This window comes from Musa acuminata, chromosome BXJ3-7, assembly GCF_036884655.1.
Source record: "Musa acuminata AAA Group cultivar baxijiao chromosome BXJ3-7, Cavendish_Baxijiao_AAA, whole genome shotgun sequence".
Taxonomy (NCBI): Eukaryota; Viridiplantae; Streptophyta; class Magnoliopsida; order Zingiberales; family Musaceae; genus Musa; species Musa acuminata.
In genome coordinates this window covers 2,405,802-2,419,165 of record NC_088355.1, presented here as the reverse complement: position 1 = coordinate 2,419,165, position 13,364 = coordinate 2,405,802, and the positions used below count along the sequence as shown (strand labels likewise).

At 33.9% G+C, this 13,364-nt stretch overlaps 1 long non-coding RNA gene across 1 annotated transcript; it reads right to left on the bottom strand.

The window, feature by feature from the left end:
• Window positions 1-666: 666 nt before the first annotated feature.
• Window positions 667-5,058, bottom strand: LOC135642461 (uncharacterized). The gene is made up of 3 exons (XR_010497980.1): window positions 4,863-5,058; window positions 3,181-3,391; window positions 667-3,079 (listed from the first exon to the last, which is right to left on the bottom strand). It is a non-coding gene; the product is annotated as an uncharacterized LOC135642461 (long non-coding RNA).
• Between the last annotated feature and the right edge of the window lie 8,306 nt (window positions 5,059-13,364).

Here is a 13,364-nt window from a genome sequence, read left to right as displayed (position 1 = left end):
TGACAAGGGTGTAAGATAGAGATCTGATAATGGTTCAAGGTAAAATGATTATTTATATTAAAAAAATACTCTATAAAAATTTTTGAAAATTGAGAAGCTTTATAAAAATTTATCAAAGATAGAGGATTGTTTCAAAATTTTACATACATACATACATACATACATATATATATATATATATATATATATATATATATATATATATATATATATATGCAAATTTACCAGAAAATCCAGTATAAAATGACAACTACGAGGTTCTTTTCTCTACCTAAAAGCAGTTGCTATTTTAGGGTGAAGCAGAAAAATACTTGAGATTGATGGCATCTATCCTCCTAAATGATGTACCTATGCACACTTGACATCAAAATGGAATCCCAAGGTGTTTCTTTCTGAGACATCCTGGTGATAAATCTCATATTTGAATCCATGGGAGCAATCTAATATGCAATTTAATGTAATGAAAATTCCAGTTAAAAAGAATTATAAAATCCAAAGGTGATGCATTTGTGGTTTCTGAATCTGGAAACTATATACAAGCTTAGAAACTATGATATGTGTTCAATGTAAGATGATTTGGTGCATGCACTTCAATAGTCTAACTTAGAAAGCAATTTATCCTCTCCTATGCATGAGACAAAAAAAAAGAGCATGATATCCACAGCATCCAACACAACTCTGAAGCATGATTCTCTTTAAGCAACAGGTTTGTTTTGACCAATGAAACAAAAGAGTGGACAAACTGACAAAGAATGCAACGAACACAGGAGAGAAACATCATTCTTCTAAAGCATAATCCATCTCTGATACAACCTTGACAACAGTGAAACCCATCAAAAACAATGAATCTTAATGTACAATGTTAACTTAATAGTTATGCTATGTTCAGGGAGAATATATTCAAGAAGCACATATCATCATTGCAGATCCATTCAGCTTCAAATATAATGCTATATTGATATGATCATATGATGAAAAATACTGAGATGAGAACTTTCCTGTCATATACCCTGGATGCAGTCATCATTCTTCAGCAGCACTTAGATCAATGCTGAGATCAACAGTCTGTAAAAAGAAAAGAACATTTAGGACATTGTACAATGTTTCTATAATTTTCCATAATACAAAACCCTGCACTTGTCACTTCAGGAATTGATGTTGCACCAAAAAAACCATACAATTGAGTTCTACAAGAAAATCTCGATACAAGAAAAAAGTATAGAACATCAAGAAATTTGTAAATATGAGGAATTGCTACAGTGTGGCCTGACCTCTGACCAATCCTTGCAACAAATACTCATGGATTCAACCTTGGATGAAGTTTTTGGAATCAACTCTGACATCACCCACATTCTATGATTCGGACAACCGTCTGATATTAACCAGTTGGTGGTTGGACGATTGGACCGTGTTTTGGTGAGGATAAGTATGTGACCTTTTACATTTACCCATGACCTATTAATAAGCATACCAGGAAAAGAACATATGTAAAACATAAAAAATCTAAAGTTAGCATACAAGGTCAATCATACATGAGAGTTTGAGACCGAGAAAAAAAACTTCGATATTCACAAGTTGAGTAGAAGATGCATCATCCTCCCCCTACTGATACCAAAACCTAATTTGCGGTGCCTTAGGAGGCGGTTATGGTGAATATTGCTCCTTCAGCATATAATATTGGTAGATATTACAATGCATGATATGTGATGCCTCAGGAAGTGCCTGTGTCTAGAGATCAATAGCATCAATTTATGGAACCCAGGAATAGTATTGCTCTCAATATATGATATTAGTCAACATTGTCAATACATGATAGAAGCTAATCAATAGGTAAACTACATATTGCAACATAATATGTTGCTACACCTAGTAGAGGCGGGAAAGGGAGCTATGATGCTGATAATCCAAAATTCCACATTCTGATCCACTTTTGCAATACATTATAAAATGAAATTTGATGGATACAGTGAACCTCTTACCTCATCGAGCAGTGGATCATCCTGGTAGTAGATCGTGTAGCATTGCAAACTAACAAAAATGAAATGATATTATCAATTTGAACTAAAACTTATAGGGTTTCTCAAGCTTTGATCTTGTAATGAAATGAAGAGTGCAGGAGATAGTGTAAAAGCTTGAAATAAGGCTATAGAGGCTTAAAATGAGACTCCCTTGGCTGAAAATGTCAGCAAAGAGACCTTTTAAAACAACGGAATGATGTTAAGCAGCAGGTTTAAGCCCATAGTAATCCCTACTGATGGAGGCTATGATTCAGGATTGGATTGGTAAATATTGATCTCTCTCCCTCTCCAATACTAATGGCTTGGGTTGCTCGAGTTGTTCTTGTAGGCCTAGTCCATAAAAACTCTAGTGACAGAATTTTAGTTAACAAGAAGCAGATAATAAGGAAAAGGATCATGCCACAAACATCCTACTAGCAATTTATCATGTTAGGGAAAAAAAGAATCATTGCTCACGAAAAATAAATTTGGTGAAAAATGTAGTCCTTAACAGGAGAATATAAGGAATAAGGCCATAATAAAGGAGGTTGAATACAAAATGCCAATAATACTGTCTGCTAGATACATTATTGCCATAACTTATAGTCTTATATAACATGGATAAACAGATGTAAAATGCCACAAACAACAAGATCTAACCAGCATAAAATCAAAACTTGAACCAGGCAGTAGCCATATACCTCCTAAGTGTCGAATCCCAAAATAACCCGAGAAGGTATCATTAAGTATGGTAATGTGGGAACCAGATTCTAGATTAACTACTTGGTCCTAGAAGTTCACCTCAGAATGAAAAAGTCAAAATGATCAAGTATGCAAGTTGTAAATATATTTTAGATTGCCGAGAGTTGGAAAGTGCCATACACAGAGGTAGTACACTAAAAATATAAAGAGTGACTGCCTAACTTGATACATGGATATTTTTACTATGGATGAAAGAAGGAGAATGTCAAGGGAAGTCTGATTGAAAAGCACAAAAAAGATGTTACCCTTCCGGTGATCTTGGTATACATAGAAAGAACATCCACAACAGTTGATTCAAAATGAGTTGTAGCACCATAGCTCTGCCAGATAGTAGAATTGTCAATGTTCTTCTAGAAAAATGAGCATAAAATATATTTTTTTTTTGGTAATTGTAACTACATATAATATCAGTGAGACTTACAGTTGAAATGAAGCAATTATCAAGTGAAGGTTCGTTGACTGGTTCATATCCGTCATAAGTATCAAAAAATAATTCATCTACCCGTCCCAGAAGATCAATTCCTGGCTTTAGTTCTATATCTGGATGGTCAGTCTCAGCTTCAGTTGAGACAAAAGCAATGAACTTCCATTTTGGGACAACATTGTGGGAATAAGAACAGCAGAAAAGATACCTGTTAAAACAAAAGGACATTGTGACATGTTAGGTTTTGCAAAAAAAAGACAAAATTTCCTTTTTGTAACAACTTAATGCATAAGCAGTTATTCTATCTCAGAACTCAACAAAAATGTTTTGAGCATCAACAGAAATAAAAAGAATGCTGTTCCCCTTAAATTGCCTAAAAACTATTTCCTGCTCAAATACAGTTTTTCATTTATAAAAAAATTGATAAAAAGCTGAAGAAAATATATAACCATATCATCAATCTTTCAGTTACAAGGATGATTACAGATCCTGTATTGTTGGCAGAGAAGGCCAGCTCTGCAGATGAAGGTTTGACCAGACAAGATAAAAGGGAAAGACAGTGCCAAAAATTTAATTGCAAAAACTATCAGGATCAGGAACCAAAGAATCCTTTCATTTATTATTTGCCTCATAGCTGAAAGAATTACAAGCTAGAACTGCAAATCAATTTCCTTCAGAGAATCAGAAATAGTGACCAGTTAACAATTCATCACTTTGACGTGAATCATTCCCCATAGGTTTCAAACTAAATTGAAATGTTCTGTTAAGCACAGGTTTCTAACAATTCAGAACTTTATCTTTTCCAGATTTTGTTTTTTTAACTAACTTAAAAACCAGACACAAATGAGTAAAGGCCATTAGTGTATTCATTAAATAGAAAGCACTGAATAATTTATTTTTAATTGATTTATAATCTATCCAAAAAACTTTGGTACTTATATGACTTCAAAATGCAAAATTTTCACAATGAACTAAATGCAAACTCTTCCATCCTGAATTCACTTCATGGATTGTTACTAATAAAATCAACATTATTCTGTTTAAATATTTTAAAAAAACAACATTCTTTTTACACTGACCTGCAAGAGTATTTTTATATCAAGTTAATATCACATAGCATTTGTACTGAGATTTAGCCAATCGGGATCATATCTCTGATTCAACAGTGTCAGACATGAAAGCTATATTTCAGTGTATTTTTACTTTTGTTTATAGTAAAATATAGTGTGTCAGCTTTTCTTTCTAAGAAATGATAAGCTTTAATTCATCTCTTTATAACAATATCATTAGTTAGAAATTAAAGTATGTAATATGTTCAATCTAGTATCCTCAGCACCCTTCTATTTAATTTAATAAAATAGCTTGTCAAGGTGACAAGTTTGAACATCAAACCTTGATGTAAATCTCATGAAATACCTGCTTATGATATTTTGATCTAGTTTTGGATAATTCCACCAAAAAAGAAAAAAACATAGCAATAACATCAACTAACAAAATCAAATGCTCTACAAATAGCACAAACTGCTCATCTCTTTTTGATGATGATCAATCACTTTGTGAATGTTATGACTAGTTCTATTTAGTCAAATAATTTAAGAAAATAGTATTCACTCATACAGAGTAAACATACTACAGTGATTTTACATATCGAGAGTTGAATGAGAAGAAGATGAACAAACCTTTGGAATCATGTCAACATTGTAATCTCTGCTGGAACCCAAAAATGCTGGGGGGCTATCACTGCCCCTAAACCTTTTCCAGAGCTGTGCAAAAGATTATGTGTAAGCTTGAATAGGATGATAAAGGAAGGTCAGTACGACAATATTGCTCACTTGAACTTGAAAAAAAATGTAACATGTTTCAGAACTAAGATGAAAAATAATAGTTTGATCTAGTCAAATTTCCATTCATTTCTCAAGGAAAAAAATAATGAATTGACGGATGCGTACAAATATTAGCGCAGTTGTAAACAAGTTTTGTTAAGTGGAACTGTAATGAAGAACCACAAAAATTCTTTAGTTTATTCACACTGTATTGCACCTACAAAATAAAAAAGACCAAGAAATCAAAGACTGTAGAAGTACACTGTCAAAAGCTAATCTGATCGCTTTTCCCTTCATCTCTCAAGGGCAAAAGTAATGAGGCAAAAGTAATGACAGTTTTATGGTTTTCCTAACACTTTGCTTATAATGGTTGGAATAACCAAAGATTGCCATGTGGCATGGGGCATGCCAATACATTTCTGGCATGGCACATTTTTATACCGTGCCAATCAGCACCACCATGTGCTGGTCAGCATAGGATAAATTTTCATCTAGCCATAAAATGGCACTCCAACTTGGCTTGGCATGGCATGATCACTAAATGCTATGACACATTTCAACCCATGCAATCACATGTTGATTGACATGACAATACTGAGGCCTAATACAGTGTTGTTATGCTAATATATTTGTCATGAGGAAGTGTAGTGGGAACCCATAGAACAAATAGCATGTCCACTCACAAGCAAGCAAAACACACATGCACAATGGATTGTTCTCTGTTTATGTTTCTTGCCTGGATGAGATTGAGTGAAGTCGACTTTCCTCCATAGTAATCATTCCTGTCCATGTGTAGGACCCGAAACATTTTGGCAAGCAAAAGAAACTCATTAGAGAACAACTGAAATACAGATTTACAGCATATTGCATGTGCAAATTTAAAAATATTTCCATTAATACTCATAATAACATCTCCAGTGATCATCACATAAGTATCTAGACATGTCCTAAAACTAGTTGGTACAGTACAAATGCATTTGTCAAAAGCAAAGCCAAGAGAAAAAAAAAAGCAAAAGAATAATATGAATATGCAAACACTTAGTGTTCTTTTTTCTTTGAATCCCTGTTGCAATAAATGACATTAAGCATTGGATTCATGAATCAACAACAACAAAGCTGTAAGCAACAGAATCATGAATGGCCAACCAAAAATACATTAATAATTCCTTGTAAGAAATTTGTAAAAATATGAATACTGAAAATGAAGATAAAAGATGGTTGTAGTTTGACGTCCATATTTATGTAAACAATAACCGTTGGATATATTTACACATATGTCCTCTGTTGTTTTCTTTTATTCAGGTTGCAAAAGAGGGCATGTTAAGCAATCCTAAGAATACTTCCTCTATAAAAAAATGTATGGATATGGACACTGCAAATAAAAATGCAGGAAAGATTCCTGGAGAAAAAACAGTTCAGTGTCAATATCAATGCAGCACACTGAGAATACTAGGACGAAAATAGACACTTTAGCACACTTATAAAACTTTTTTATGCAAGCGTTAAATTCTAAATTTAGGGAGAAAAAAAGAAAAGAAACACTTGAATTGGGGTTATTCTTAATGCACCACATTCATAGAGGTGAATATATTAACACGTGATAGAATAAAGACAGGCCTCAGATGAGTCTAGGCTGATTTGGCAATGATTTTTGGTGGGGGTACTGTTAATTAATTGGATTAGATGGTAAGAGAAGGAAGGAAGAAGAGGATGGAAACAAAAGGAAGAATAAGAGAAAGAGGAGTTACTGGTGTTAACTGTAGAACCAAAACTGGAAGAATAAGAGGAAGAGGAAGAAAAAAACTTAATCTCGTACTTAAATGGTAAGTCCTAAGTTCATCTGTCACTTCTCTGGTGCGAATTGCAGCATTGGCTATTATTCAACACGTAGCTGTATTCAAAATCCTGGTTGATACATATTCCGGCCTACATGTTGTTCGACCTAGTACTACATCGACACGATAACAGTATAACAGAAACAAACTACCAGCATATAATGATCTATCATTCGGGCATAAAAGTTAGAAATCTATAATCCAATTCTAATTCATAAAGGCATAAACTCTACTAAACCAACGACTAATTGAAATCACATTCCTACTCAAAGAGGAAACACATCAAAAACTCAACAAGCTTTCATCCATTTCTAGATCTTGAATTAAAATCATGTGAATCACGATCGTAACAAGGACAACCAATCGGTACGACAGACCAAAATGCGGCCTTTCATGAACAATCGTGATATATGCCATATTAAAATCGAAACAAGTACAAAGAATAAGACTTCAAAAACTCGGCACGCAGGTCGAAAACGAAATTTTGTCGCAAAACGGCCTCTAAGCAAGTCGATGAGCGAACTTAAAATCAAAAGCAGCAAATCGCGCCAAGCGCAAAACGGGAAGGACTATAACAAAAAGAGGCCAACAGAAGGGCGTGGCAAGAGAAAACCTTGAGGCCATCGACGGACGGCAGGCCGCTGAGGATGCATTCCTTGAGCCCAGTCCCTAGGACGATGACGTCGTACTCCTCATCCATAACGAGAACGAGAGACCTAGGAGGGGGTCGGAAATATTTCTGCGGGAGAACAGGAAGGAATCGAGGGAAAGGAGATGCTTTGCGGAAGAACCGGTGAATGGAAGCAGACTCGGTGGACTCCTTTCCCTCGAAAGAGGTCACACTGGTTAAAAGCCGACCAAGAACAAGAGAATTCAAATAAAATATTATAAATTAATAAACTACGACGATATATATATATATATATATATATATATATATATATATATATATATATATATATATATATATATATAGAAAGATTTCTCAATCAGCATCTTCATTTTATTTGTTTCAAATAATATCTCTAATTTAAAAATGTCCAAACTCTCTCTTAAAAACATGTTCATCTTTTATTATTTATAATGTTTGGATCACTATAATGTTATAATGTTTTGGTCACCATAATAAAAACAATATAAAGCCTACTTGAAAATACTATAAATAAGTTAAATAAAATCAAAACACATTATAAATCATTTGATATATCATTATTCAAATATATATTTATAATAATTTAATAATAATATCACCTAAATAAAAATAAAAAAAATTAATTTATTATAATATTTTTGCTACCATAATAGAAACATATATTCGAAAACATTGTAAGCGATCTAAATCAACTTCTAACCTCAATCAGACCAATTACAAGTATAAAAATATTACTTATAATATTTTTTAAATAATATTTATAATTTTTTACTATATTAATAAAAATATTATAAACGCTATCGAAAAACACGTAAATGAGTCAAATGAAAATCGTATAATAGTGAAAAAATAAAAGAAAGATACTTTAAAAAATACATAAAATCTGATGAACATATGGCACTCATGTAGAGAAAATAAAAATACCAATAAAATTTAATTTTATATTTTTATGATAATTTTATATAAAGATACCAATTGAATGATAAATAAAGTTAAATTATTTTTTTAAACAATGTACTTTTATTAATATAAACTTATTGAGGTTTTTATGAAAAATTTTAATTTCTGTCAACATCTTTTTTGGTATAAAATATGATGAAAATATGTGCTAAAAAATATAAATGACAAACTCCCATAATTTCAAACTATATCATTTATGACTTTACGTTGTATTTTTTTATTTTAACTGATTTTAGCACATATTTTCACTTGAAATATGATCTCCTTCTTGCCACTGCTTGTTGATTTTTCATTTGAAATACTCTGAGAGCAGGAAGTGGATGGAGTTGCCTGAAACTATAAAAAATGGTTTGCAATCTGAAATCATAAAAAGAACATAATTAAAAAGAGTCATTGTTTTGTGGATTGATTGTGGCATCATTCCTCACCTTTTTTTCTGAATTAATACAGATTTTTGGATGCACTTTGTCTGATCCAGCAAAGTCCTCTTTCTTCCACCTTCACATGCCAATGTGCAGTGTGAGCTCTGAAAGATCCCCAACCTCTTATGTCAGTGTGCAGTGTCCTGTTTCTTCTGAAATATGCATAACATTCACATTTATACTCACAAAAAATATATATCAATCCCTCCAGATCATGGTAACAATGCATCCCAAGTTCTACAGGGGCAAAGAACATAGAATTGAAATCCAAAGGAAGTTGGTCAGTAAGTCTCTGCCCATAATTTGCTCCCCACTGTAGTGAAGACAGGAAATGAACATACATCTCCCTTGGGAGAAACTCCAGCAACATCCACAGGAAATGGCAAAACCATCAGCCATTCCTGCGGGAAGTTTAAATTTGCCCATGAAACTAAGAACATACATGTTTATTTGATCCTTCTAGAGTTCCATGTTGGCAGTCTTCTTCATTAGATTATTGAGCTTAATGGTGTTTATTCTGTGTATTTGCTAATGCATCAGCATTAGGCATCTCTTAGGTTACCTCATCGTTTCAACAAACAGGATTTGGAGCAACTCTGAGTCCAACAGATGACTTCAGCATGATAGGGCCTTCGAAACTGCTACTTCCAGTTTGAAATTTCCAACCAAAGCCTACAGAAAAAGGAAGGAAAAAGAATCCAATGCATAGAGTGTTGATGTCAAAACGAGGCAATCGTAAATCATATAAATCATGAAAAGGAAGTCATGTTTGTTGAATTCATACTGCAAACTGGCTTTACTAATGTCTCCAACCAAAAGCAACAAGGCAATGTAAGCTGCAAGGATCACAGGTTTCCTCAGAGGCTTGTTACATGGGATCATGAAGGCAAAGAATTCGATTTAGTCAAGAGATTTGGACATTATTTCAAGGTGTTTCTTCAGGTAGAACTTGCTTGGGACCAAGAAAGAGCATTTGTTTGTCTCTCTATTGAACCTGGAGATGAAGATGCAAGTAGGCTACGCAAAAAAAACACTGATGGTTTTTGATTCCTTGATCAAATGAAGATGGATGTGGCCCTCTTGGCTTCTGTTTTGGCCATTTTTAATGACCCTCAAATCTCCTCGAAAGATTAATCTTTTTGTCTGCTATGTTCAGTTTCAGCTCTGAATGTAGGAAAGTCATCAGAAAGGTTTACAACTTTTTGCACCACACTATTTCATAAATTGTTGGGTGGCACATTCATGTAGAAAAAGATAAGATAAAGTAGTGGCAAGTGGAAGTGTTCAAAATGTGAGGCATGGCAATACTTTAGATGATTGTGATCAATGAAGGTCAGTTAAAAGTGCCCCCATATGCACCTTCCTGGAAGGTAAGATTAGTTGACCAAGAACTGTTCATACACAAGTGTTGCAGAAGCAAACAGCTTTGCTCCACAAAGGAGCCAACTTAGACTGCCATCCTCTGAAGGCTCCATTTCTTGACCCACCAACCCATGGAGACACTTATTTCTACAAAGCAATGATGCTGAAGAGAACTGTCTTGAAAGTGACAAGTCAACTTCAAACATGACAAGATTAAAAGCTATAACATGAATACAACAGTTCATGCAGTGTAGATAGTGTCCAAAAACTTCTCTTTGTATGATTGTATATTTTTATTTTAGAGTATAAAGAAAAAAGAAAGATCAAAACTGCAACTCAATCCTTAAAATTTCTGTTTCTTCTGATAATATTTTAAATATTTTTTCTACCAAATACGCAAGCCTAATCCAGTTTTGATAAGTATGATTATATATGACAAGTGGTTGACTGGCGCATTCTGTCATCTTTATTCTTAATATCTACTAACAGTGGGTGACAGGAAGATCTTTATCTTATTCAAACTCTTTGTTCTTGTCCACATGAATGTATTGCCAGCCAAGACAAGATTCTCCTTCCATGATGATCCATGAGTCATCCACGAACCAAAGTCACAAGAACCATCGTAGAGATGGAACTCCACAACGTTGCTCATCTTTCTTATAAGAGAGGTTTAGTAAAGCTTCCATTTCCACAGACCAAAGCGCTTCAAACACAAGAAAGAATGGAAGGATTGATCCCATACATCTACAGAGCAATAAAGAGAAGAAAGGCTCCCAGATACTACCGCTCGATGTCGACTGGTGCTTCGCAGTGGTTTGGCATCCCCAACACCAACAAGTTCCTGCGGCCAAAACCGATCAAGCTTGGCAGCTTCCATGAAGACCAGAATGGCCACAGGAGGCAGTACTCATCGGAGGATTTCTCGGAGCCGCCTTTCTCGCCGGACAAGGCTGGCCGACATGGCCGTTTGGTGAAGGAGACAAGGTTTGGGAGCAGCCGCTTCCTCGCATGCATTACTGGTGCGAATTAGGATCGACGGATGCAAGTAATTTATGTAGTGATATGAGGATTAGATCATGCCATTATAGTCTTTTAAGGAAGGTGAACAAATCAGAGAGGCTGTGTTTTCCTGATCAAACGTGAAGGAAAATAACAAGAGAATAAGAAGAAGAAGAAGAAGAAGAAGAAAGCCTTCTTCTACCTACTCTGATATGAATCATGTCCTGTTGTCTCTCTCGAGAAATTAGCTGCAAAATTTGCAGACTTTGAACATATATCTTGCTTGTAAAAGGGAGAAATGCTCACACAATCGCGTTTTTAGTAAAGATATGATTGAATTCTCATAGTTTTAGCAGTTTTCTATCATATGCTGAGTTGATTTCTAGTTGTTGATATTAAGATCAACATTTGAGCAATTCAAGAAAATCTTTGTATCGAGAGACTACCAAGTCAAAGAACTTGTGAGACAGCAAGCCAAGATCATAGATATGCATCACTATTTGGAAAGAGTATAAGCTTATCCGAAAGGTATATGAGCTTTGCAGAGAACAATAACAAGAAGCACTAGTAGATTTATTTTTCTATGTATGTGTTTGACAGCTGATGGTAGAATTATTTGCAACAGTTTGAAGAACATTAGAGCAAAACACATACAGCTTGATGAATCTAACGATGAGAGGATCGACTATAAAAGGTGAACAGAGCATGATTAATGAGGTCAAACTCTTGTTTTTGAAAGGTTGACTTGAGATCAAGAGATAACCTTTTAATTTGGGAAAAGACACATCGAGATTGGTGCCACAAAAGGCGATCAATTCATCGGACGGGATTAGAATTCTGACTCCATTTAGGTTCGAACCAACGAAGTCGGACTGGCCAAATCACTCACGACATTAGAGGATAACAAGATCAAATAAAAATTAAAGCCTGGACAAAATTTGGCACCTCGAATGAAATTAATGGTACAAATCCCAAAATGAGAAATAAATATTACATAAATATAAATTAAATACCAGGTGAAATAAAAAGATAAATATAGATATTGATATATATATATATATATATATATATATATATATATAAGGAAAAGACCCGAATCAATAATTATGATCTTACATATGGATAATTTCTCACTATCTTGTTCATGCTCAATAAAATATTTTCATCGTGCGTCATAGGTATCTAATATATTCATACCTAAAGATTTTTCACAAAGTAGTGACAAAATATATAACTTATACAAATCTTTATGTTTTCCAATTCGATCTGAGTCATTCGTTCGTATAGCTATTTATTCGATCGTAGACATTTCTGCAATACCTCTAACAGAAAAATAAAGAGTCAATTTTGGAAGAACTTGCATCGGTATCTTAGTTTCAATTCAAATATGAGTTTGATTCATATTCCATGTTTTAAGAAATATTTACCATCTGAAAAGAGGGAAAAAAATTGAGTCTTTATGTAAAGAAATACGTTAAGAAATGACAGATAAAACCTTTGAACGAGATAATGCTTTTTCAAATCTCTCAAAATAGAATATTTTCCAAACAAAATGGAATCCGTTCCAAAAATATATGCCAGGGTTCTTTACTTCGACATAGTGCAAATATCTAAATTTCACTCTTTTAGATATTTTTTCATGATATTATGCATGGATCACATATATATATATATATATATATATATATATAACACTTGTAAACTTATTGAAGTTATCATAAAAATTAAATTAAGCAAAAGAATAAATTGAGAAAAAAAAAGCAAAAAGAAAAACCCCTCAAAAGTTCTAAAATACGCATATAAGCCTTTCATACCCCATAGATGTTCTCCTTTGATTTTTATGATTGGTAAAATTAATTATAAAATGTCTATATATTTAATTTGCTTTAAATATGTGTTATACTCGTGTGCAGTGCACGTGCCAACGAACCCATCATAAAGCTCGTGTAAACGTGGAGATTTCTCATTGGATAGAATCTTGTGTCAAGTTCGAGTCCATGCATCGCCAAATGACTAAATTGCCCCTTCGAGACTGTCATAACTAAAAACCCGCGTCATGTCCAAGTGGCCGTCGTCTAATCCTCGCGATATCTCCCACGCTTATATCTAATGGCGTACAACGCGCCGT